Source organism: Ascaphus truei, chromosome 17 (genome assembly GCF_040206685.1).
Source record: "Ascaphus truei isolate aAscTru1 chromosome 17, aAscTru1.hap1, whole genome shotgun sequence".
NCBI lineage: Eukaryota > Metazoa > Chordata > Amphibia > Anura > Ascaphidae > Ascaphus > Ascaphus truei.
In genome coordinates this window covers 42,535,608-42,563,230 of record NC_134499.1, presented here as the reverse complement: position 1 = coordinate 42,563,230, position 27,623 = coordinate 42,535,608, and the positions used below count along the sequence as shown (strand labels likewise).

The following is a 27,623-nucleotide window of genomic DNA, read 5'->3' as shown; positions in this document are numbered from 1 at the left end:
TGAACATGATCTTTTGTGAACAGATTTGCCTCCATCATATACCGGTAAATATCAAATACAAGAACCAATCTCCAAGTTACAGGATGATATCGTCTTATGATCTCGTGCTGCAGGATATTTACAAAGTCAGTTAGACACATTTCCCCCTTTCTACCTGTAACATTTTAATACTTTGGGGGTTATGCACTAAGCAGTGATAAGTGCTTTTAAGTGAGATAAAAAGCCATTATAGCGTGATACTGTCTGCTATGAGATTCACAAAGCAGTGCTAAGTTTTTTTAAGTGGAAAAAAATGCCATTATAGCACGATACTGCAGTGTTATCACTGCTTTGTGAATCTCACAACAGGCAGTATCACGCTATAAAGGCATGTATCTCACTTAAAAGCACTTATCACTGCTTTGTGCATAGCACCCAGAAAACCCACTTATCACTGCTTAGTGCATAGCACCCAGAAACCCCACTTATCACTGCTTAGTGCATAGCACCCAGAAAACCCACTTATCACTGCTTAGTGCATAGCACCCAGAAAACCCACTTATCACTGCTTAGTGCATAGCACCCAGAAAACCCACTTATCACTGCTTAGTGCATGACCCCCATAGTGTGTATTTTAAAACCCACATTAGTTTTAGAAATATCAAAGCTGGAGGGTTGGAAAACATTACAGGAATTTAGTTGCATTCCTGCAAATTGTTAAACTTGATGAGAATACAAAGCATTGCCACAAAAGTCTCAGACACTAAAATAATCCAATTTAGACTCAAGAAATTCAAGCCACTATGTTATAGGAACAGCACAGAGATCAAATATTTTCTGAAACTCAATATACAGTACATGTGTGTAACTTTGCCCCAGATAACATACCCCTGTTTCCTTGGAATGTAATGGCACAATTGGTGCAATATCTAACATTATATTATATCCCAACATTATATATCAGAGGGAACAATGAAGTCTGCGATGTGTACATTTTAAATAGGTCCACATAACAAAATTAAATAGCAGATATACAATTTTGGGGACCATTTTGTAAAAATATACAAGAATACAGAAAATTTTTCGTTACACTTGAATACGTTAGGGCCATCATTTTGGTCTCCAGATGGGTGATAGCTATATTTAATGATTCCGATTGTATTCCAAAACATAGCTGGAAGTACCGATGCAATAAATGTTTGCAAACAGGGAGGATGCTCAGGCAACAGCAGCTAACTTGTCTGAAGTATTTAACAGAAGCTACATTGTAAAAATCATCCTTTTCATTTCGCCCAATGAGGGCGAACCAGCTCCGTGATGTCCCTAGGCACACCCCCCACGGCCCATCCACCATGGCCAGTGAAAGCACCCGCTTCATGCGGGTCACTGCACAATGGCCCAGCCTAAGACACATGATAGAATCCACGCTGACATACCAAATGTCTGTATGTCTTTATTTATATAGCGCCATTAATGTACATAGCGCTTCACAGCGGTAACACACGTGAAAATCATATAAGTAACAATTAATACAAATAACAGATCATGGGAATAAGTGGAGCCTCTTAACTCCCAGCTACTAATACTTCCTCAATAAAGCAACTCACTCGCAAACTGCAATTCCCTTAATTTTCTCTGAACATTATTTAAAAGAAATACTTCAGTTTTTAAGTAAACAGGATTGTTGGAAGTCCATTAAGCAACGAAAGAAAAATATGAACTAGTGGCAAATAGTTGTGGTCAGTTCTGCAACTCCAACCTCTGTCCTCCTTGGAAAGGAAAAGGATCTAATTTTAGAAAATATCTCCATGGGCATGAGACAATAGTCCCAAAAGTAATGCAATGGGATTGCAAGGAACCAACCTTTTAAAACCCTAGTCACATGCATTGTACGTCAAACATTCCAGATGAACTGCTAACCACTTTATGCAGTAAGCAGACTAATGTCCTGATATTGTTTGTTTCATTCTTAAATTACTGTCTGACTTTTACCCTACCGCTAACAAATATGTCCCAAGTGAGAGTGGGATATACCCTACGAAATCATTAAACCTATTACACATTGTCCCTGTGTAGGTTTCTTATGGAAATGTAAAGATGGCGTTCTAATAAGGTTGTGCTAATTCTATCTTCCCTTTATGAACGCTCAGTAACTATATAACGCCTGATAAATTTTTATGAGAAGTATTTTGGAACAGTGCTTATCCTTACCACATCTTCAGACAATATTGCTGGTTTACCCAATAAAGGTTCCGCTCCCTCTATATAAAAGTGTGGGGATGGCTGTAATTAGGGGGACCATATTTGTCCCGGCAAAAAGCGAGACAAATGCCGGCATGCGCAGTCGGTGCTCGCCAACTGCCCATTCACGAACAGTGAGCGCCGACTGCATATGCGTAAAGAGCGCTTGCTGACCACGCATACGCGATTTGCCAGCCAGAATGTGCGGATCACGCATGCGCATGAGCAGCCCGCAAGTGCCGATCATGCATGCACGGCCAACGGCATAGAAAACTGGGACAGCACACCAACAAGTTGGGACAGAGGCTGAAAAAACGGGACTGTCCCGGCTAAACCCGGACGTCTGGTCATAAAGTGCATTTGATGTGTTGCATGTTCATGTACTCTTTCAGTCCCCCATCTCTCCCCCCTCCTTCACCTCTCCCCACTCCCTCTCTTATACCCCTTCTTCCCCTCCCTGTCTTGATTACTCACTCCCCCCTTTTCTTGATCCCTCACTACCCCCTCTCCCCTCCCTATCGCTCACTCACTCGGTCCCCCCTCCTCACTCTGCGTCCTCCCTATTGCTCTCCCCCTCTTACACTCTTGCCCCCTTCTCACACACCCCTCTAACTCTTCCATCTCCCCCCCTCTCACTCACTCACTCACTCTTCCCTCAATCCTCTCATTCAATGCTCCCTTCTCTCACTCAATCCGACACATTCAATCTCTCTCTCTCTCTCTCTCTCTCTCTCTCTCTCTCTCTCTCTCAGATCCCACTACCCCATCACACTCAATTCCCCACCACACACAATCACACACAGTCTCCCCCCCAAGAGGGCGCCGTGCTGATCCCATGGGCAGATGTGGAAGTTGGGCCCAACTTCCAGGCATGCCCAACCCTCCGACGCCAACTGGCGCGCAGGGAGATGGGGGGAGGGAGGCTGGTGGTGAAGGCCGTGCTGCAGCTCGGCAGAGCTGGCACCCGGCGGTCAGACACGGAAGTTGGGCCCAATCTCTGGCTGGCCCCAAGTTCAAGCGCCGGACAGCCTGGCCCCCAACAGCCACCGGACTCAGGACAGCTGTCCCAGCTCTGCCGCCTGACGGTGAGCCTGTTTACATACCTTTGTTGTGCTGCATTTCAGAGGTTTACTTATGTCTAATTAAATTACTGAACCAAATATCCAAAACGTATACCTTATTTGCTGAAATTGCATGCAACACAATGGAAAACTCACAATATATATGTCCTCTTGGTGTGCAGTGCACTATTTATTAATTGTAGGGTTGCTGCTTTTTATCGTCCTATGGCAAATACTGCGCAGTATTTCATGCCACAAAAACTGGTGTACAGATGTAGCAGGTAAAACGCTGAAAATATTGTGCGCTAATGAGAACACATTCATTACCATTATCTTCAAAGGAGCCGTGGTGTTTCTTGCGATACATATTGCGATAGCATTAAAGCATCGCAGTGTATTAACGGGCGCAATAGCGCTGCTACCTCTATGTATGGATGTATGTACAGTATGTCTTTATTTATATAGCGCCATTAATGTACATAGCGCTTCGCAGCAGTAATACACGTGACAATCACATAAATAACAAACAATACAAATAACAGATCATGGGAATAAGTGCTTCAGACATAAAAGTAACATTTAGGAAAAGGAGTCTCTGCTCCGAGGAGCTTACAATCTAATTGGTAGGAAGAACGTACAGAGACAGTAGGAGGGAGTTCTGGTAAGTGCGTCTCTGTATGCATCAACACCCTTAATGCTGTTTTAATAAGATACTCTAATTAAAAAAATGATTGTCATTATCAGTTTTTTAACTTGCAAAATTTTTTCATGTGACATATTGTAGCCTTTTTCTCCATGCTGTAGACAGCACGGCGTCATGTGACAGCACTGCGTCATGTGACAGCACTGCGTCATGTGACAGCACTGCGTCATGTGACTGTGCAGTGGTTTTTTGCTATGTCTTGAAACACTTCAGCTGGTGAACCAGTTTCTATATGTGGTTTACAAACTCTTTCCCCTTATATTAGTTATGTCAACAATTGTATGCACAATGTATGCATGCGGCTGAAAACATTATGTTGAATGCAATTATACAATTTATACAATTCTGTATAAAGTGACATTTTGCATGTGTTTGGTTATTAGCTGCATTAATGCATGAACATGCAATACATATGTTGCATCTTACAAACTCATCTTATACAAAGACCATGGTCGAATTCTGCTTTTTAAGTCCAAACTGAAGGGAAACAGCTCCTGTTCTCACATTCAGCACAAGGCAGTTATTATTATTAGAATTATGTATTATTAGAATTATGTATATATATATACATATACAGTATATATATACAGTATAAACTAACCTCACACTGATGATACCCATCAAGCCTGAAACATGTGAGTGGTTTGACTTGCTTTGCTAGTCCCATGCTGTGCTTAAAAGCTGTGTGAACGGTGATGTATTTGCTTAAATGGGCTCCATGTGAATGGATATTCCAGGCAAAAGGTGACACATTGTGTGCTCCTTTGCATGTCATTTCCCAGAATCCTTTGCTGCAGTTGGAGCACTGTGTGCGAGGTGAGAATGGTTGAAAGGCAGGGGTGCAGACCTGTGATATTCTTTATTGGCTATATGCTAACGGTGGAGGTTTTCTGTTGCCTTTTCCCCCTCACCATAACTTAAAATGTGATATGGTAAATCTACCCAGCCTAGAACCGGCAGCGAGGGAGACCGGCGGCGAGGGAGACCGGCGGCGAGGGAGACCGGCAGCAAGGGAGAGAGGGAGACCGCTAGCGAGGGAGACCGCCAACGAGGGAGACCGACAGGGAGGGAGACCGGTGGCGAGGGAGACCGGCGGCGAGAGAGACCGGCAGCGAGGGAGACCGGCACGAGGGAGACCGGCAGCGAGGGAGACCGGCGGCGCGGGAGACCGGCGGCGAGGGAGACCGGCGGCGAGGGAGACCGGCGGCGAGAGAGACCGGCAGCGCGGGAGACCGGCGGCGAGGGAGACCGGCACGAGGGAGACCGGCGGCGAGGGAGACCGGCGGCGAGGGAGACCGACAGCGAGGGAGACCAGCACGAGGGAGACCGGCATCGAGGGAGACCGGCGGCGAGGGAGACCGGCGAAGAGGGAGACCGGCGGCGACATCGTTTCCATAAAACAGACTTTGAAAAAAAAACTACAATTGTTTTGAGATTTCCCTAATGGGGGGAATTATCGCTTGTGATTTTGGGCGAGATTAAAACGGAGAAATAATAGAGGAGGTGGGAGGTGAATTATTGATATGCCATTAATATCAGATTTATTTTTATAACTTTCTACTCCTAAATATTTATCACAGTACTATACATAGAACAAGACACTGTCTGCAAACATGAGGACAATGACATGCAAAGCAAAATAATTTAGCGGTTAAAAAGAAACAGTGTGGGAACATTAATACTGTTGCAGTGCGCTATACAGTGACAAGACAGCGCAAGCGAAAAAAATACGCCAAAAAGTAAGGTGGCGGTATAAGCTCACAAGGTCACATGGTTCTGTCCCAAAAAGAGTACGTCACTCTTCTTTTATTGAATGTATATTTTACTTTATCGTGGACTGAAATATTGTCCTTCACGAAGATCGTAATCAAATCCTAAATTGTTCTCAGTCATTACCAACTTTACTAAAACATATGGGCGCAGGAATAGTACCTGGGATATGCAGCTTACATGTCTTGGTCTATTGATCCCAGTTCAAAGTTGCAGTAGTATACTGGATATGTGTACTTGTGTTGTAGGTTGTGATAATAGCCAACAAAAGAGTTCTTCAAAGATGAGACTCTAGTGTTCAGCGTTCTAGAAATCTCAGTGATCAATATAAACGCCAGTGAGATCTCCCGAGCGCAGTGCGCTATTATTCAATGGAGAAGTCATCAATGGCTGCACGTTGTGCCAATGTCCGGCTGTGTGACACAATGTGACAAGCAGACTTGTGGTCAGTCAATGGTCAAAGCTATTTATATCTCTTTAGGCCGGCCTTAGGGCAAGGCGAGCGGGGCGGCCGCCTTGGACCCCCCGCCTTCTCGGGCCCTGCGCCCCCTCCTCTTGTCGGTGCCGGGATCCAACTTCCACCTGACCGGTGGTTGGAGCTGGAGGAGACTGCGTGTGGCCCCTGGACCGGCAGAGAGAGGTAGGTGTGGGGGAGGGGGTGGTGTGTGTGTACATGCTGTGAGAGGGTTCTTACCTTTTCCGGAGCGGGCCATCTCCTGTAGTGGCGCGTTGCCATGGTGACCGACGTCAAATGACGCCACAGCGTCATATGATGACATGTTGCCATGGTTGCCAGAGGAAAGCTGCTTGGCAAGGTAAGTCCCTTAACTTTTTTTGACAGGGTTGGTGGGCCCCCGCTGCCAGCGTTCCACCTTGGGCCCCCGCTGCCAGCCTTCCACCTTGGACCCCCGCTGCCAGCCTTCCACCTTGGGCCCCCGCTGCCAGCGTTCCACCTTGGGCCCCTGCTGCCAGCGTTCCACCTTGGGCCCCCGCTGCCAGCATTCCACCTTGGGCCCCCGCTGCCAGCCTTCCACCTTGGGCCCCTGCTGCCAGCCTTCCACCTTGGGCCCCCGCTGCCAGCCTTCCACCTTGGGCCCCCGCTGCCAGCGTTCCACCTTGGGCCCCCGCTGCCAGCGTTCCACCTTGGGCCCCTGCTGCCAGCGTTCCACCTTGGGCCCCTGCAGCCAGCGTTCCACCTTGGGCCCCTGCTGCCAGCGTTCCACCTTGGGCCCCTGCTGCCAGCATTCCACCTTGGGCCCCTGCTGCCAGCGTTCCACCTTGGGCCCCTGCTGCCAGCGTTCCACCTTGGGCCCCCGCTGCTAGCGTTCCACCTTGGGCCCCTGCTGCCAGCGTTCCACCTTGGGCCCCCGCTGCCAGCGTTCCACCTTGGGCCCCCGCTGCCAGCGTTCCACCTTGGGCCCCCGCTGCTAGCGTTCCACCTTGGGCCCCCGCTGCCAGCGTTCCACCTTGGGCCCCCGCTGCCAGCGTTCCACCTTGGGCCCCCGCTGCTAGCGTTCCACCTTGGGCCCCCGCTGCCAGCGTTCCACCTTGGGCCCCCGCTGCCAGCTTTCCACCTTGGGCCCCCGCTGCCAGCGTTCCACCTTGGGCCCCCGCTGCCAGCGTTCCACCTTGGGCCCCCGCTGCTAGCGTTCCACCTTGGGCCCCCGCTGCCAGCGTTCCACCTTGGGCCCCCGCTGCCAGCTTTCCACCTTGGGCCCCCGCTGCCAGCGTTCCACCTTGGGCCCCGCAAAGCTGGCAATTGTGGAGGCATATTTCCTGATAATTCATTTCTGTCTACTTGAATTTCACGTGTACTGTATCTACAGTAATGTGCGGTTACCCAGGTGTCTACGACCAGTAGCCTGAAAGCTCCAACCAACATATACTGTCGTCTATTTTATATAACGTGATTTATTCTACTAATTTGAACAGTGAATGCAATTTACTTATTTCATGGGACACTTTCATGTTCACCAATACTTGCACTGAAAGTAACATCCGACAGCCTAATTCCCAGACTTGAAATGTTCTCTTAATCCAAAACCCTGCCTTGAGGGCTCATATATTCATCACACCGCCATCATTGCACGTCAGTCATATGCACTAACAGCCTCACCCTCTTAAAGAACATGAACCTGTGAAAGCCGATGCACTCAGAGACACACGGACGGGTTATCTATACTAATGTCTTAGATCATTTCCAGCAATACTGTGCAATAAAGTAATGAGAGAACAATCATATCCATCCATCAGCGATCTGTATTAATAACATTCTTACCAACTACTGTATATAGTTTCTGATGCTGATCCTTCAGGTTGTAAAATTATAAGGAACTTCAATCTATCCTGCAGACCTGGGCCTATTAGCCAAATAATAAAGATCCTAATTGGTATCAGCATTTAAAAGTGTAAGTAAAATGTATGCATGGATAAACACTTCGCTAAGTGTAGCGTGCGTGAGAGTCAGAATATTCCCTGCAACACACGGTAATGTAGCAAATTCTCTTTGGGCCAAAGATGTAGCAAAGAAATTGCACCAGATTTATCAGAGAATATATTTCTATAGAATTCAATGGAGTTTGTTGTTCTGACCTTGATATTTGGCACACGGTTCCCACCTAACATAACCAGCTAATTGACAAAATACACATGAACTATTTGGATCAAAACAGGCCACACCTGTACTGCTATAAAAATAACAACATCATCGCCAGGCTTTGCTGGGTATGCTTTCCAATACACTTTCATAATACAACACACTCTTTAAGACAGGTGAACTCTAACAACACTTGCAAGGATACTATCTGACCCCCCCCCCCCATCTATTGGAGAGGTTCTTGGCTCCCCTATATTACTTAATAACTTTATATTACATGTTACCTAGCTGAACCACAAGCCCATCTCAAATCGGTGACAAAACAAGGTACGCAGACAGGGTTACAGGCACACAATTAAGGTAGCAATAAAGGCAATTTGCCGGTACATATGGAGATGGGGGAGATCCTGTACTACCCTATAGAAATCACGGAGCAGGAGGGAAGCACCCAGGCACTCGGTCTTGCAAAAAGATAGTTTATTAGCAAATCCAGTTCCAACATTTCGACTGCAAAAGAAGTCTTTATCAAGGTGAGGGCTTAACATCAGCACCAAAGTCAAATATATATACCCAAAGTACTCGCCTGTTACCTCGCTACAGGTGCCCCACAGCGCAAATTCTGCATCTCCCCTGATGTCACGGCTCCAACAGGTGTCCGTGCATGCGTAGAGCGAGCAAAACCCCCAGTCGTATACCACGCATGCGCATAGCACACTCCATGCATGCGTACCGGGCACAGACCCACCTTGAGCATGCTGCGCATACATGCAGCACACAGGTACATCAGAGAGCTGCCGCGCATGCGCCAAACACACAGGCCTCAAGCGGACCACTGTGCATCCGTTCTGGCAAGCAGGGGACGCACAACGCACGTGCGGCATCCACAAATGGAGCACGGCCAGCCAGGGAGACACAGCTCGCCCCTCCTCCGCTGTCTAGGCATCCAGCCTCCTAACTGTGGCTAATGGTAATAGTCAGGCAGGGGAGGGTAGCAAGGATAAAAGGCTGTTCCACACACCAAAGAAATAAAGAGCCAGTCCCATTTACAGTGTCCCTGTGTACATCCCCAAAGTGGCAGGTACAATTACCATTAAAAAACCAAAGAGGTAACATTATTATACTAACAAGTGCACAAAAGTGAACTAAAAACTGTAAAGTATGAAACCCCAGACTTTATTTTTTTACAAGGGCCACCAAATTAATAAAGGGGACGGACAATCTAACTTATGAGGAGAGACTAGCTAAATTAGATTTGTTTACGTTTGAAAAGAGACGTCTAAGAGGGGATATGATAACTATATACAAATATATTCAGGGACCATACAAGGAGCTTTCAAAATAATTATTCATCCCACGGGCAGTACAAAGGACTCGGGGCCATCCCTTAAGGTTGGAAGAAAGGAGATTTCACCAGCAACAAAGGAAAGGGTTCTTTACAGTAAGGGCAGTTACAATGTGGGATTCATTACCCATGGAGACCGTGATGGCAGATACAATAGATATGTTCAAAAAAAGGTTGGACATCTTTTTAGAAAGAAAAAGTATACAGGGATATACCAAATTAGTAAACATGGGAAGGATGTTGATCCAGGGAATAATCTGATTGCTAATATTTGGAGTCGGGAAGAATTTTATTTTTCCCCTTATGAGATATCATTGGATGATATTTCACTGGGGTTTTTGTTTGCCTTCCTCTGGGTCAATATACTATAAGTACGGATATAGGATAAAGTATCTGTCTTCTACATTTAGCAGATGCTGAACTTGATGGACGTATGTCTTTTTTCAACCTCATCTACCTATGTAACAGTGTAACAGTGTAACTGTGTAAATGTGTAACTATGTAACAAGGGGTATAGTGGGACTCTTCCCTGCTTCTTCTTTTTCTGTGCTTCTAGCATATGTCTCTTTCTGTTAAATAACCTCTACTAATTCCCCACCCCACTCAACTGTCCACTTCCTTTCTCAATCAACCCCAAATAACCCCAAACTGACTGTCCTCAGTGTCCTGTGCTGGATTAGACCCAGGTCATTTGGACTTTGTACCATTTAGTGGCTTTTAAACTACCGTAACTTAAAATGCCAACTTTTTTTTAATTGTTCAGTAAAAATAAAAATAACTGCTTTAAGAACAATATTTTATTTATATACAGTATACAAAATATGTGTGGTCCATGGCTCTTATTTACAGCTAAATACAAAAAGGACTTTCAGGTCAATCCCTTTTTTCCCTTCAAACCGAGTAACCCCAAACATTGTCTCCGGCGCCAGTGAAAACGTGTACAAAATCTGCAAAACATTAACCAAAGGTAACATTCATTCGCGTTCTGTGGAATTCCTTTTCTTTTACAAATCTGCTGCTGATTTGTGCTCCAATTTTGTCCCAGATTTGCAGAAAAGAAATACATTACAATATAACTCATATATGTACTAGGGCAGTTCACCCGCATGAAATGACCAATAACACAAGCTACAGTACATCACTATTTGGAAAGGTTTATTCATCATTAAGGATTTTGTGAATTGTAATGTTCAATTACAAAGGACATCTGCGGTTTTTGAATAAAATTGCTACTGGCAGAAGAACAAATATATTGTGTGTGCTCCAAGGTGTTTGAAGCATGAGCAAGATTCTTAGATTATGCGTAAAGTCATTGAGATCATGGCTAAGATCATTTACAGTTGTCCAAATAATAGGTAACTACATAGAAATCATTATAGATGATTAAGGCCCAGATACACAGAAATATGCTAATTAAAGTCCTTTAATTATACGTTGTATATCCAAATGAGCATATATCCCAGGTATCCCAGGTGTCTCAGCTGTGCTCCTTTGTGTGCACAGGATGGCAGGGGAGGATATATATACGTATATATATCACTGAAACTCTCTCTCCCGCTGCGAGAGGGAACACCCATTTAGCATATCATTAGCACTAATGTCCATTATAGTAACGCAAGGGCTCATTACGGCTGAAAACAGCGCTCAGCGCCTCGTTACTGAGCTTTGAAGCTCCCTTTAGCACTTAAAACATCGTTAACGCTTTTTGTTCAGTCAGTAACAGAGAGGTCTGGGGGTCTGGTCTGAGTAACCCAGCATGACACGCAATCCGATAACATGTTTTTAGGCATGATTTCAAGCTCCATGAGAATTTCTATTTGCTTATTAGGATGTAACCTTTCCCTCACATTTCTTATTTTAGCATCAAGTTAACACGTAATTGTCCCAGTGGGAGATACTGAACTTCCTCTATGGATAAGACAAATGGCAATAGCAAAGCATTAAGACGTGACTTTATTATACGTATCTCTCCCAAATACATGAGGTAGCGGTCTTACCAAAGCTGGAGGAAAACTACTGTATGAGGTTCAGAAGAAAGATATCATTTCATTGCAAAGTAGATATACTACCAGATTTTATTACAATATATGTATATATTACTATTAAGCTGCTATTATATTATACTAAACACACAAAATCCCAGCACGCTCAAGAAACCCCAAAACCCACCATGAGTTTGCTGGGACTTTGTGTGTTTATGAACCTTAATTTTCAGCTGTTACCAGTTGTTTGGAGGTTGGTGGCCCCTCCCCCCCAGGGGTTAAAGCCCGCCCCTCCCCACTTTCTAAGTTAGCAGGTCTTTTTCATGTTCCTGTGTTTGGACAGAGCCAATGTGGTCATTCTCCCTCCAAATAGAGGTAAATGAGAATTTTATCAGGTGGTGTTAGAACCTGCTCACTGCTCACGCCTTCATGTGGCTCACAGGCTTATAACGCTTTGGCCAAAGGGTTTAACTAAATAACCCTTTTTCAAGAGAATATTTGAGTATTTCACAGTGTATTTTGTCACATTGGATAAAACAGCAAAACAATAGGTGGAGTTCAAAATGCTCACAGTGATAGTGCACAGTGGATACATTGTGCAAAAAACAAGTGACCAAAAAGTGCAATAAAGTATTATATTTAAACACAGTACTCCTCCACTCAACCCTTGTAAGACTGTTCCAAAGTCTTCTCCACAACGTACTCTTCAAAAGCAAGAGGAGCGGGGGACTGTACAAAAATAATAAAAAATCTGTATCGAGTAGGAACGTCAGTGCAATAGTATACTCAAAAGAAACACCCTCCAATAGTCCTACTCCCAATGTTGGAAGGTATTTAAGGCAAAATCCAAATCAGTGGCAATCCTGATGATCTTGGTGATGTAGCGGGGGATTCGGTGATGTGCTCATGTGAAAGTAAAAACACAGCAATGGTGTAGATAGTAACAGCAATATTTTACCACATAAACTTCCACATCAAGGCTTACATCAGCTTAGATATATACGGGCATTGGTGTATATGATGTCCTGTGGACCGCGGTTAGCGGCAGTCTCACCGTCTGCTAGACATTCCCCGCTCACCTCCACGCCCGTGGGTCACGTTACGTCACTTCCTGTGATGTCACATCCGGTTCGCAATTTCCAGTTTCGGCTACACGGAGGGGGGAGAAACACTGCTCGTGCTGCCCAGATCCTCGGCTGTCACCGGTGAAACTCCAACACTCTACGCGTTTCGCGAGATTCTCTTCCTCAGGAGTATTGGTCACCACCCACTTCTAAAGGTTTAAATATCCTTAGTCTAATTGGAGTTTCTCATCTAGCCCGCGAATCTGTATCCTCATTGGGCAGCGATGCCAGTGCTACAGTAATGTTCAAAAAACGGCATACATCGTTCCAAAACTGTGAGAGTTATACAATGCAATAACATAAAATATGGTTGTGAAATCCTTATGGCATAAATATTATATATTATAATCAATTTAAATACAATTAAAAAACATCCTAAAATCCCAAAATATACTAAACGGGGCAATGGAAAGTTTTTTGGGTGACTCCTCCGAAAGAGTAAAAGAGAGAGGTAGTTAGAATCAATCCGACAAGTTTTCAAATATAACTTAATATAGTGCCAATCACCATAAAACTTACATATTATTCCAATCTCCTATAGATCATTAGAATTCATTGGTTCTTAGAGCTCTATGCCACATGTATTAAACATATGACAATCTATAATCTGTAGCAATCAATTTCAAGAATATACAGTAAATTCAGTGACACTCATAAATGATTAAAAATCTAATGTTGTTCAGGGTTTCTGGTATCTCAAGAAAGGAGAATAGTGCAAAGTCAGATATTAAACAACAAAGCTGGTGAGAGTGGATCTAACAGCTTCAAATGGCAGCAAAAAAAGTAGCATTGATAGCTACTTAAATGTCTATTTCCTTCGGTTTAGTTACAGGCGACGGCAGTTATGGGAGATGTCAAGCAACTATAGATCTGCGAAGTAATACAAAGGAAGCAAATGCGGAATCGTATCACAGCTTTAACATATCCCGGTCTGATCACAGGGGGATTATATCAGTGGATACCTATTGCTAAAATGTTTTAAATAAAATGTATAGTTAATTCAGAAAAGAGTCTACTCTTTTCATAAATATTATTGTTGCATCAATAGATACTGTATACTGTATACATCTTTAAAAGGTGCAGCCAATCATATACACTATATTCATACAGTATATAATTCCAAAGTAGCTATAATTGCAATTTTCAAATGTGGCCCAAAATCTCTGAACCTAATTTAACACTCTGTCTTGACATCAGTTCCCATGCAATTTACTTTAAGTGGAATCTCTGGTTTGTCAAATATGAGCTAATATGAGACACTGATACTGTACATTTATTGTTGTAAAATGTCAGCAAACCCATTTCAGGAAGAGAAGACCCCTTTTCCAGTGTAATAATAGCCCGTGGTTACGTGGGAGATATGCCTTTATCAAGCAGTTCAGGATCCTATGACGCATCTTATTCACACATTCAGCACCTAATCAGCTATCATAAGTGAAACACTAATAAATCACACCCTGTATTTTAAATCAAATAACATTTGACACAAAGTCAACAGAAAGGCTAAATTTAGAGCCAGAATAATGGCCAAGATAATGGGGAGGGGCGATGGGTCAACATGTTCTTACTGTAACATTCGTGCAACTCTGAGACAACAAATAGTTTGTGATACATCATAAGAAATACTATGTTATGTAATAGTATTTTTTAATACTTTAAGATCCCTAATCAATGTCACAAATTCTCTCCAACCACTATAACACATATCACAGAATATACAATACGTCCTGGGTCATTTATCAAAGTCCCCAGCCACAAAACTGGAACAAACCTCCATTGGTGTCTTTGTGAATCTTGGTAACTTTGGTTTCATTGTTTTGCCCCAGAAAGCCCGTGAGAGACCGCGAAAAACCCTTCTTTGGCCCAGATCTGCAAAGCTCCATTAATCCTTCCAACATGGCGTTAAGTTAACTTAATGTAATGTCCCATTAAGATAAATGGTGTATCTTCAAAGAACAATAACATAAAGCCGTGTTTTCTCCTATAATGTGCAAAGTGTTCACATTAAAGGACATTAGTGATAATTACAGCAAAATGACATGGAAAGGAGGTGATGACATCACATATCCACTAAAGACGGTCATAGCGAAGGTGCAGCCGTAACGCTGAGTTAGGTAAGACATACAGTAGCTAAACTTGCATTACTTTTCTCTCTTCCTTTTCTAAACTCTCGCTGAATACGCATCTTGGGGTCTGGATGGGAGGAACGCTAAGGCTGCAACGTTACGCTACAATAACGCAATCTTACGCTACAATAACGCAACGTTACACTACAATAACGCAATCTTACGCTACAATAACGCAATCTTACGCTACAGTAACGCAATCTTACGCTACAATAACGCAATGTTACGCTACAATAACGCAACGTTACTACGCTACAATAACGCAATCTTACGCTACAATAACGCAATCTTACGCTACAATAACGCAATGTTACGCTACAATAACGCAATGTTACGCTACAATAACGCAATCTTACGCTACAATAACGCAATCTTACGCTACAATAACGCAACCTTACGCTACAATAACGCAACGTTACGCTACAATAACACAACCTTACGCTACAATAACGCAATGTTACGCTACAATAACGCAATGTTACGCTACAATAACGCAATCTTACACTACAATAACGCAATGTTACGCTACAATAACACAATCTTACACTACAATAACGCAATGTTACGCTACAATAACGCAAATCAATTAAACCTTCAGTTGCATTTTTATGTACAATATATACACAATATATAACACAATACAGGGAGACAACAAGGCAGGCTGAGCCTGAGAACGGGTTTCCAATCCCCACTGTTTGCTGACTGTATGGACCCAGTAAAATGTCAAAATGAAAAACCCCCCTAATGTAGCTGGCCATGCTGCCTGTATTCATGCTGCAGGTATTTCCGTGGTAGGTGTGAAGCTGGAAGCGTTGGTGCTGGAGACGGAAAGATTATTTACAAAGGGCAGGTCTGAGATTTGCGGTGAACATGTATTGGATGTGATAACGATCTCTATGGCCCATTAGTATTTTACAGGATTGTGATTTGCTGCCCTGAAAACACCTATAATCAAATTCCTCAGCCATAAAATCAGTGGAACCAGGTAAGATATCTTTATCAGGCAGTTTCTCCTTGTCGTGAGTTAACATACAGTATGTCTTATTGAACTCCTTTCTCTTCATACAATCATTTATTTTAGTTATAAATTAACCCTGGCATGGGGTGGTTGTGACTTAGATCTGATTATTGTGTGGGTTGAGGCCGTGAGGTACTTGTGCTAAATTCAAGGTTTGTAAGGTTTGCAGCTGTATAACTATTTTAGAAATGCATCAGGTGGCTACAGTAACACATTTCTACTGTGATCCTCCCAAAAAAAACCCCACCAGAAGCAAGAATAGATTTCACTGCAATAGTTACATAGTTACATAGTTACACAGTAGATGAGGTTGAAAAAAGACATACGTCCATCAAGTTCAACCTATGCTAAATTTAGACGACAGATACTTTATCCTATATCTATACTTCCTTATTGATCCAGAGGAAGGCAAACAAAAAACCCCAGTGTCATATCATCCAATGATATCTCATAAGGGAAAAATACATTCCTCCCCGACTCCAAGAATTGGCAATCGGATTAATCCCGGGATCCCCATTCTTCCCATCTTTACGTATTTGGTATATCCCTGTATACCTTTCCTGTCTTAGTATTTTTAGAGCTCAGTGACCCAGAACTGTGATTGCGAGAGTCACAACTGCGACATTCTTAACTTTCTGTGCAGTGATAACGCTCCTTCATGCAATTCTTCCTCACACTGAACTCCACATTCGTGTCACACAGAATTTGCTTAATGTGTAATAGGTACGTTAACCCTTTGAGTGCCCTGGGGCATAGCTACTATGTCATGTGTGCCCTAAGTGCAAAACTAAGATACTCCTTCTCTATGGGGAGAAAGCTCCCTGTGCGCCGATGAAGCTCAGGACGCGATCTGCACTGATGGTGGATGGGAAGAGGGAGATGACTCCTCCCCTTCTGTTCCATCATCGGTGACGGCTGCGAGCGTGCGCTGTTCTACTTTGTGCGAATAATTCTGACTTCCTTAACCTCTCTCTTCTCAGGTTACCAGTCACAGTAACACTGCCAGGGCTCTTGGTAGAGATCCATTTTAGCTTCCCGGACACCAAATATTCCAAGCGCTTACATCTCGGGAACATCACATTGTTGTGTAAAAAACAAAACCAGCGTTAGATAGAGCAGGAACAGAGCGCATAAAGTACGTAGAAAATCGAAAATGCTAAATAAAATGGCGCTGTAAGGTGTGTGCCAGCACCAAAGGGAAAAGAACAAAACATGGCCCAGGGCGTTTTCTGGGGCCATAAAGCACCCTGCAGAATAGCATTGTTTGGCCAATAGTACGGGATAATCTGCCGAAATTGTGCTAATCTTGATACACTGTAATGTAACAAGTGACATCACAGAAGTAAGATGGCTGCCTAGTGGTTCCTTAACGGAACATATGGAAACTGCAATGCTTTTCTTTCACTTATTCCATTTGCTGCTGCCCCTAAAGTGAGTTTGTGTATTTTATGAGGTATATTTGCTAATGCTTCTGTAAAAGTGCTCTGGTTAACCACTCACACTATTCATTCATCCAATTATTAATCCGCTTTTCGCTCTGACCTTTCCCTTATGCTGAACTAATTCTATCCCCAAATGATACAGAAGCCCCCAGACTCATTAAATAACAAGTTAATTACAGGCACCCCATCCTTCCCACAAGAGTTGTAATTAAAGCAGGCGATATACATTAATAGAGAAGTGTTGGAAAAAGAGTAGCACATTTCACAATATATATTGCAAGTTGACTAGTGACATATGAGAAATGAAACAGTGTGTACTCCTCCTGACTAACACTCAGGCTTGGTCCCCACTGGCTACTGCAGCGCTCGCTATGGCGGGCGCTGCGGGGACAAAAGCCGCCTCTCAATGGGGCCAGGCCCACTGCGAGGGGGGACTGCCGCACGGCGAGTTTTTCTTCCAGACCCGAAAATTGAGATGGACACGGGCGATAAAGCGCTAGGCCACGCCCCCCGGCGGTTCAGCCAATGAGGGCGAACCTGCCTGGTGATGTCATGACCGCGCCCCGTCACTCCCCTGTCAGGTCCCCCCCCTTTCTTTCCCCCTGCAGCTCACTGCAGAACGCGGAATTCGGCTGCACGTGCCGCCAGCCACGCAGGCGCGCGTGCACCGCAGGCAGCGCAGGCAGCGCAGGCAGCGCAGGCAGCGCAGGCAGCGCAGGCAGCGCAGGCAGCGGGACCGTAGCAGCCTAAGGCACTAAATCTGTAGCTGCCAAGGTAGTTTTTGGATGAAAATCCCCATAGCAATTAATGGGACTAGAAACTGAAAATAGCCCTAAACTAAACATTTTATGTGGGTTGTTAATGAAATAGGACAGAATGCAAATCTGATGCTATTTTCTATATTTTCCTGTTGTATTAATATATTCATCATACATACTTTTTATTCATTTTTTTTTTAATCTCAGATTTTATTGAACAATTTAGAGTTTTGGGGTACATAAATTAGAAAAGGGGGAGCATGGTTTGTACAAAAACATCGTAATCCTCATTCTGTTTTTTAAAAAATATTTTTATGTATTTTACAATATCGAGAATATAAAAAGTAAAACTATTTGCAACATACATTTAAGAAATGTTAAAAAAAAAATAGCATATCCTGAAAAATGTTACATCTGTCCCTTTCACTGCCCTTTATAAATTACTAACTTTACTCTTTTCAATGCTTTATTTAATTGATATCCAGAAAATGATACACTTGTCCTGCATTCCCGTTCTGATTTATTTCTCATGGCGCTGAGTATCTGTGCGACAGGATCGCCCACAAACCATCACTGCATAATGTTTCGGGGTGTGACTGGACCTGAGGAAGGGAAAACCCCTCAAAACGTTGTGTCTGTCAATCTTTTGTATATTCAATAAATGGCCTAAAAGACCTTTTCACTTAACCGAGTATCTATTTCCGTATGAAAACCCTTATTTAATTGATATAAAAAAATCTTGTTCCTAGAAAGTAATATATACAAATTACACAATATATATTGCAAGTTATTATTCAATGGCTACATGGAAAAGCTATAATATAATGGTTTGTTAAACAAAAATAAGCATCTTTTACTAAAATTCATGTGGGTAAAGGGTTTATATTATGGAGAGAAAAAATACTTGTTTTATTTTTTAACTATTGTAGTTACAATACAGTATCAGGGAGTTTCTAGTAGAAATCAGAGCTGAAAATCTCACCCACGAGACGTGATGGAAACGGTGTACTGTATACTAATGAAATAGGAAGCCTTCTGATGAAAGATTTCATGACCTCAACTTTTACACTCTTGGCCATCTGCAGCCTATGGGCAACTTTCATAATCCTGTGGTTTTCAGAATATAAACTCTACAAATAGAGCAGTTTGACCTTTAACGACCCCCCTCGAATATAATTCTAAGCTTTTATGAGTCTCTTCTCAGATTAAAAACTTGTTGCAAAACCTCCTAGCTAACTAGGGGTACAGTACAGTTGCTTTAAATGCAGCCATGCAACATATTGTCTGCCCATTGTTACACAGCTGTTAATTACTAAGAAAATACAAAACCCCATTGCATTTCTAGGCATATATAATACATTTTGATAGGGAAATTGACGGGGAAATATAAGGGATTGGTGGGATTGACAAAAGGGATTGACGGGTAATATATTATTAGTGATGCGATATCGAAAATATCCCTCTCTTGCGCCCTCTATCTCGAACTCTTTGTTTTATAGCAGGTTTTAAGGAGTTTAAACAATATTTAGTGGGAATTAATGTCTAAGCACAAATGCTATGAGATATGATAAGCACGGTGATTAGCAGCGCAGGGAGCGACGCTCCCCACGGCACTGGGGGGAGAGGGAGAGGGCGCTGCTGGGGGGGCCAGCGGCTGGGGGCTGCAGGTAAAGCCCCCGAGAGCCACATGCGGCCCCCGGGCCACTTATTGCCCACCAATGACCTATAACAACTGTTCACTTCACTAAAAGATCCCTATTTTGTTTGCTCCAAAACATAGTCCCCTTAGGACCACCGGCAAGTAACTGTAAAATCTCTTTTTTTTTGCTGTGATGCAGTAAAATATGTACAACTATCATTCACAGTATTTTATAGATCTTACATACCACATATAAGTAACTACAGTTTATCACTGACATCTATCTCAATAGTGCACAAGTATTGGTGTTTGAGGAATTATATTTCTTACAATTTCTTAGGAAACAATTCAGCAAGTAAAGCTAGTAGACAAATATAGTGCAAATATAGTGCAAATATAGTGCAAATATAGTGCAAATATAGTGCAAATATAGTGCACTCGTGTGTTATTACGTTGCTGGTACGGGATTACTCTTGATGTCTGTGAAAGGAAGACTTTGTTCGGCGTGCCACATTTTAAGGTAGCATTGTATGCCCTGAAGAAGACCCAGAGAGAGGAGTCGAAAAATGCATTTATTATGTGAATAATACATTTATTTAGTTATTTACTATATTTGAAGTTTTGCTGCATTTGTTGCTTCTTGCTGCGAGATTTTTAACCCCTTGGGCACCGTCCCACTCACCTCACTTTGCATTTTAATTTAGAATTTGTAGCCCGCCAGCAGTAACTCTGGTGTCACAAGTAAGGCCGCGCTTATAGTCCTGGCGACGCGGCGCAACGTCGCATCAAAACAAATGTATTGAATCTGTTTCGTGTGCTTATAGTAGGAACGGCACGACAGCGCGACGGCGCGACGGTGCGACGGCTTGGTCGCAATCACTGGAAGTCAGTTCAATTTGATTTTTTTCAGCGACGTCAGTGTGACGTCAGCGTCGCCGGGACAATAAGCGCGGCCTAAGAGTGATGTCTATTATTTTCTTCTGAGCTGTTTTATTTAAATAAACAGAATTCAACTATAAATTGTAAGGTTTTATTTGCAAAATAAATCATAAGCGGATAAACTGGGGGTTCTTTACCTTTTTTAACATTTAGTCCATTTGAAGAGAACTTTGTATTGTACTGAAGAGCACAACGGCTTACACACACACACACACACACACACACACACACACACACACACACACACACACACACACACACACACACACACACACACACACACACACACACACACACACACACACATCATTTACAGAATGCTTCAGAGATGCATACAATTTGTCGACAACCAAAGCCAGTTGAACACATATTTTATGCATACAATATTTAATTAGACCAACAATTATACATTTAATTTAGCTTTTGTCATTCATAAGAAGCTACTACAGGGTTTTAATATGGAGTACGAGATCAGGCTGACCATGGAAAATGAACTCTTTGGCCAAAGGGTTTAACTAAATGACCCTTACTCATGAGAATATTAGCACAGAATTATTGTACTATACACAGTATTTTGTCACTTTGGATGTAGCACTGGGCTTTTCTGTCTTGTGTTGTGACCATGGAAAGTCATAGTAAATAGCAAAAAACATGGAATTTGTTGGATCAATACAGAATACAGTATGTTAATGTAACTTTAACAAGGTAAGTTGGTAAATGTTAAAGGGCGTACGAATGGCTGTAATAATAGAAGGATAAAGCTATGATCTTACAGACTGACACATTCCACAAGAAAGTGAGAAAGGCAAATGATTTAATGATGGGACCGGGCCGGTCTTGTTGCAGAAAACATGCAATCAATGCATGTCCGTTCCCTGTGTTTCTGCTTTATGGTGGCACTGAACATTACGATAGCGCTCTTTGTACAAACATTAAACTGGGTCCAAAAGGTTATATCTATTTAAATATTAGCAGGGCTGAGGTTTCATACAAGCACGTTACACGTGAAAAATCAGTTTTGTTTGGATGTTTAAGTCATCAGTAGAAGTAAACAGATTACAAAGCGAATGTTTAATGCTTTTCTGCGTCACGGCCCCAGTGAGACGATGTATCATTTGTATATAGTAGCACATAACCATTTCTTTACCCAGGAAGTGTGAACCTTACAGGGAATTGCATCGGTCTACAGTAGGAATGAGAGTTGTTCTGTGTTGTCATTGGTGTAAGTATAAAAAGTGCTTTTACTTATAAATAACCTATTTAAGTGTTTGCTGACCAGAAAGCACATTATTCTGCTGGGTGCATCGTTTTGGTGTCTGAATAATGCGATAATAAGAATCCTGCACATACTGTATGCCACAATATCTAACTGTGATGTGTGTTAAACACATCCCTTAAACATACAGATGTAGCCGAGGGATATTGCGTGATATTCTGCCTTATAATGTGATATTTTGCATTATTAGTAGGTAAAATAACGCTTGCAATGTCTGTAAAACCTAAAAAATGTGGTTTTCATGCTAAAGTAGTAAATCTAGTTCTAAATGGCATGTTCTCAAAAGTGAAATCCTTACGTTATTGCTGGTACTAAATGAACGACATGTAACGCCAATGCAAGCACCATTGAATTATTCCTAATACCAGCAAATGACCACTTATCAATATGTAACATTACAGAAAGGAGGCATGGCAATGTTATGGCAAAACACTATAGTATTGAAATATATATGTTCCTAAATCCTAATGGAGCCCTGATACGAGCATATTAGAAATATATATATTTCAAGAGTATGCTTTTGGATGATGTACAATTAATGGAATAATGTCAATGTATAGAGAAAATTATACAATTGTTGAACATCTCGTTTAAAGGGAAGCAAAAATATTTCTCCCATTAAAGTCAGTTCTTTAAGTATTTTTTAGCGACTTTTTTTTATCATGCACACAACGTTGTCAGTATTTATTATTTTATGGTTTTAAAGAGTAGAATCCAATTTACAGCTTCAGATTGGTCCTGTCCTGAATTATATTGACTGACTATAGACTTTCACTGTGAGAACTATAATGAACCATAAGGACCAGCAGCAAAACTTTACTGGCTGAGTTTTTATTGGCAATCTTGTGTCAGTTAGTATTTACAAGCAATGATGTGCAAATCATTCACCAGTGAATGCCAATCAGGCACAGATCTGATAGGAGATTAATTGGCCATCCTAGCACAACTCTCCAATAATGCAAAGTATTTAGGTACATATTCATTAAACAGTGCTACTCCCGTAAGACACCTCCCCACGCTGGAAGCCAATTCACTTACAGTAAATGGTCTGTAAAGGACCATATTTACTGAGAAGTGTTGTAAGGCGTCTTAAGCTACGCTTGTAGTGCCGGCGAAGCGGCGGCGACGTCAGGCTGCGGTTATAGTGCCGGTGACGCGGCGGTGACATCAGGCTGCGGTTATAGTGCCGGCGACGCGGCGGTGACGTCAGGCTGCGGTTATAGTGCCGGCGACGCGGCGGTGACATCAGGCTGCGGTTATAGTGCCGGTGACGCGGCGGTGATGTCAGGCTGCGGTTATAGTGCCGGCGACGCGGCGGTGATGTCAGGCTGCGGTTATAGTGCCGGCGACGCGGCGGCGACGTCAGGCTGCGGTTATAGTGCCGGCGACGCGGCGGTGACATCAGGCTGCGGTTATAGTGCCGGCGACGCGGCGGTGACATCAGGCTGCGGTTATAGTGCCGGCGACGCGGCGGCGACGTCAGGCTGCGGTCACTGGAAAAATCAAATTGAGATGACTTCCAACGATCACGACCAAGCCGTAACTCCGTCTCTCTGTCGCGTCACGCTTAATATAAGCGCACGTGATGGCGGCAATGCATTTGTTTTGACGTGACGTCTCGTCGCTGGCACTATAAGCGCAGCCTTATGAAGTAACACTGCTTAGTAAACATGGCATGAAATGCCGTGCCATACTGGAGGTGTTTTTAGGTAGGTTTTGCTAGAATTGCAAATTAATCTCCAATCTGCAAAACTGCCCAAATATAACCCTTTAAAATAAATCACTAAAAGCCGCGTTCCGAGCTGCTTTTATAAAATAAATATTATGTACATAAACCGGAGGGACCCCCAGAGCTGCCCTGTGCTTCCCCGACACTCGGGGCTCCCCTGATTCCCACGCACCAGCACTGGGGGGATTATAAGTGGGGTGGGTTCCGGGCCGGACGTGACGACAAATAGAAGTCAGTCGTGGGTTTCTAGCGGTGACCCTGCGCCCGTGTTTCCAGTCTGGCGGACATACATTGTGCCGGGGGAACCGGGTGGGGTCCCCCAGATATCAGGGGACCCTGGGTGAGTTCCGGGGGAACCGCTACTTTAACATTTTATAAATAAATGCGTTACCAGAAATTCTAAAGCACCAAGAATCAAAAGTCCATTAATTTTATTTTGGAATTTATGTAAGATTTTTGCCAATAATCCTAAATAAAATGGGCGAGTGAACAGACAGAAGTCCCACACCTGTAATCGCAGGGCATTCCCTGGCGCAGTAGCAGCTATTCCTAGACACCAAACTCCCTGGATGTGTGCTTGGGGGTTTGCTAAAGTCCACCGGCCTTACACCTGTTTGCTCACATACTGTAGAAGAACTAAAGCAAACCTGAACTGGATTGTCAGGGGGGGGAAAGGGGGGGGGGAAAGGGGGGGAGAGGAGGGGGGGAGAGGGGGGGGGGGAGAGGAGGGGGGGAGAGGAGGGAGAGGGGGGGGAGAGGAGGGAGAGGGGGGGGGAGAGGGGGGGGAAGAGGGGGGGGAAGAGGGGGGGGAGAGGGGAGGGGAAAGGGGGGGGAGAGGGGGGGAGAGGGGGGGGGGAAAGGGGGGGGAAGAGAGGGGGGAGAGGGGGGGGGAAAGGGGGGGGGAGAGGGGGGGGAGAGGGGGGGGAGGAGAGGGGGGGGGGAGGGGGGGGGAGAGGAGAGGGGGGGGGGGGAGAGGGGGGGGGGAACCTGCATGTCAGCATGAGTATTTTAGTTAGAGAAAGTATTTGGTATAACAATACACCTGAGAGACACTACACAGCAATTTTAAACTCTGAAATGTCACAACATTACCACAGTTATGTGACTACTTGGACAAGGCTGCAATTACCTCTTTTATTTAAATGACTTTTTTGGGGCCAGTGTAATCCAGTTCTATGGTGAATGGGAACCATGTGGGGAAATAGTTTTTTTGGTGTCTGTATTACATTTTTCTTACTGTATTTTCAATTAACATTTAAATACTGCATCATCACTCAGCAAAACAGTCCCAGCAATGTCTATTAATATACCTGCATTTCTACACGACTCAGTATTGTATTGCATGGTATGTCTTTATTTATATAGCGCCATTAATGTGCACAGCGCTTCACAGCAGTAATACGCGACAATCATATAAATAACAAATATAACTACCAGATCATGGGAGCAAGTGCTTCAGACATAAAAGTAACATTAAGGGAGAGGAGTCCCTGCTCCGAAGAGCTTACAATCTAATTGGTAAGTAGAAAGAACATACAGAGACAGTAAGAGGGTGTTCTGGTAAGTGTGTCTGCGGGGGGCCAAGCTTGGTGTATCAGGTGTATAGTATTAGCCACGGAAAGTGTAGGATCATGAACCCCTTTTTATGCCTATTACCTGAACACCAATTAGAGATTCTATTATATTTTAGAACTCTTATTTCCTTTGAGGAAATAACAGCTATTACTTTACCATTACTGAGCGAGCAAGACCATCATATACTGCACATCCCTAAAACCCGCGAAACTTCCATCTACAGGCGTCACATCTTAATTCAATTCCAAATTCCACTGTCATGTGACCGAACAAAAGTGGATAGTCTAGATTTTAGACTATTGAATCATTTAAAGAGCGTAAGTGTTGTAAATACTCAGGGGAGGGCAACTCCAGTGCTCAATGGCCACCAACAGGTCAGGTTTTATGGATATCCCTGCTTCAGCACTGGTGACTCAATCAGTGGCTTAGTTGAAGACTGACACACCTGTGCTGCAGCAGGGATATCCTTAAAACCTGACCTGTTGGTGGCCCTTGAGGACTGGAGTTGCCCACCCCGCTACTCTAATAGAATGTAGGTTCAGGCTGAGAATGCATCTTACAATGAGTCCAATGTTGATATGCAGACGTAGCAGGCGTTATTACAGGCGTTATTACAGGCGTTATTACAGGCGTTATTACACGCGTTATTACACGCGTTATTACAGGCGTTATTACAGGCATTATTACACGTGCAGGTGTGCGCCAGCCGGTTTAATAACATTCGCCCTGCTCCTTTCTGCACGCTACTAATTCAAACACAATGGTGCCCCCCGCTCTATAATACACCATTGGGATCAATAAAATGTATTCCTTGGTTTATTTTTTAAAGGCATTATTAGTTCTTTAAGAGTATTAAAGTACTGGCAACATTGTATCATGTTGCACAGCATACAGTGGTTTCAGTAAGTAGTGTAATAGAGAAACATCTTCTAAAATCACTCCAAATTTCTTTAAAAAGTAGGATTTCAACTGTGGAAATAAAAATGAGCTGCTCCTTGGATTTGTAATTAGTGGTGCTCTGTGACCCCTTGTACCATCACACTCTGACCAATACCAGTGTGATAGAAAAAAACTCTCCTAATAAATAAATGATAGGAACAGCGTTTGAATTGAAAGTATCCATGTTACTGCAAAACACTCAGCTTTTAGAGATCAATAACATATTCAATTGATAACTGACCTGCTGTTAGTGTTAAATTGATCTCAGGCGTTGACCTCTTGTTGATGTGAAGCAGTAGCCGCTGGTTGCCTGAGTGGTCACTCTGCCATGAGCAGCTTCCACCAGAATATGGTTCCACTCACTGAGGTGATACTGTCCTAGAGGTCAGAGCAGTGCAATGCCACTGACCACCAGCTGTCAGATCTGTGCAGTGAGAAGCCTGCTCCTGTGCTACTGTATGTACTGTTAGGATTGCACTGCATCCTCTGCCTCCCCCTATCCCACAGTCACTATCCTACTGTACTTACAGCTTCCTCAGTCACACTGACCCTCCTCCTTCCCAGAGGTCCTCCCTCCTCCCCTCCCCAAGCCCTTTACAGGCTCTATATCACAAACTTACCACCCCTAACAGGCACACTGTATTATTTAAACCCCCACAACAAAACATATTCCTTAAGTGTCTTTGCTTGTCCTTTTTTCTTCTTCTTATTTATATTTGTATTAAATATGACTGTAGACCATATACGCCATCTGCTGGATATTCTGTATTTTCTGCATCTTTGTAATTGTTTAATTATACATTTCAATTCATTTTCATGCAGCATCAATGCAGACACTATATGTACCTGATACCTGTCCCCACTTTTCCTTTCATAGCTGTAATCTTTTTCACATGTAATATTTGCCTTGTTTGCTTATCCTTTTGTGCATTATGTAAGATACATTATTTGTAGAATTCTTGTTCTGGACCCAACGTGCAAATAATTAACCAATGTTCTGATGCACGAGCTTCTAAGATTGCAAAATGTAACTTTCTCAAATGACATCTTATCTTGAATTGTTAAGATTTATCCAGGGTTTTAAAAACCTAGTGGGTACCTCTCTAAGTATACTGATAGAACTTTTTGATTGGGTCACCTAAAATGTATTACAACTTACAGCATATATACACTTTTCCAGCGCCCATATGGCTACTGGAGCTTTGGACTACATGCTGATCCAAAACAGGATATTATAATACAAGCAACAGCCTTTCTGAGACCAACATGTCTACTAATAAATCTATTATTACGAAAAAAACAACAGCAAAAATATATGTTCCAGGCAAAGTTTGAAATAATCCTATACAGGGAGTCAGACATTGTGTAAGCACAGAACCCTGCA

At 43.2% G+C, this 27,623-nt stretch overlaps 1 protein-coding gene across 3 annotated transcripts in view; it reads right to left on the bottom strand.

Annotated features, from left to right (window-relative positions):
- Positions 1-26,766, bottom strand: part of PPARG (peroxisome proliferator activated receptor gamma) — a 74,631-nt gene extending 47,865 nt beyond the window's left edge. For 2 of the 3 annotated variants that reach the window (XM_075574950.1, XM_075574952.1), the window contains exon 1: positions 26,481-26,766. The gene's annotated coding sequence lies outside the window, so the exon portion shown is untranslated. The remainder of the gene's footprint in view (positions 1-26,480) is intronic. The other variant, XM_075574949.1, reaches the window with a different exon arrangement.
- Between the last annotated feature and the right edge of the window lie 857 nt (positions 26,767-27,623).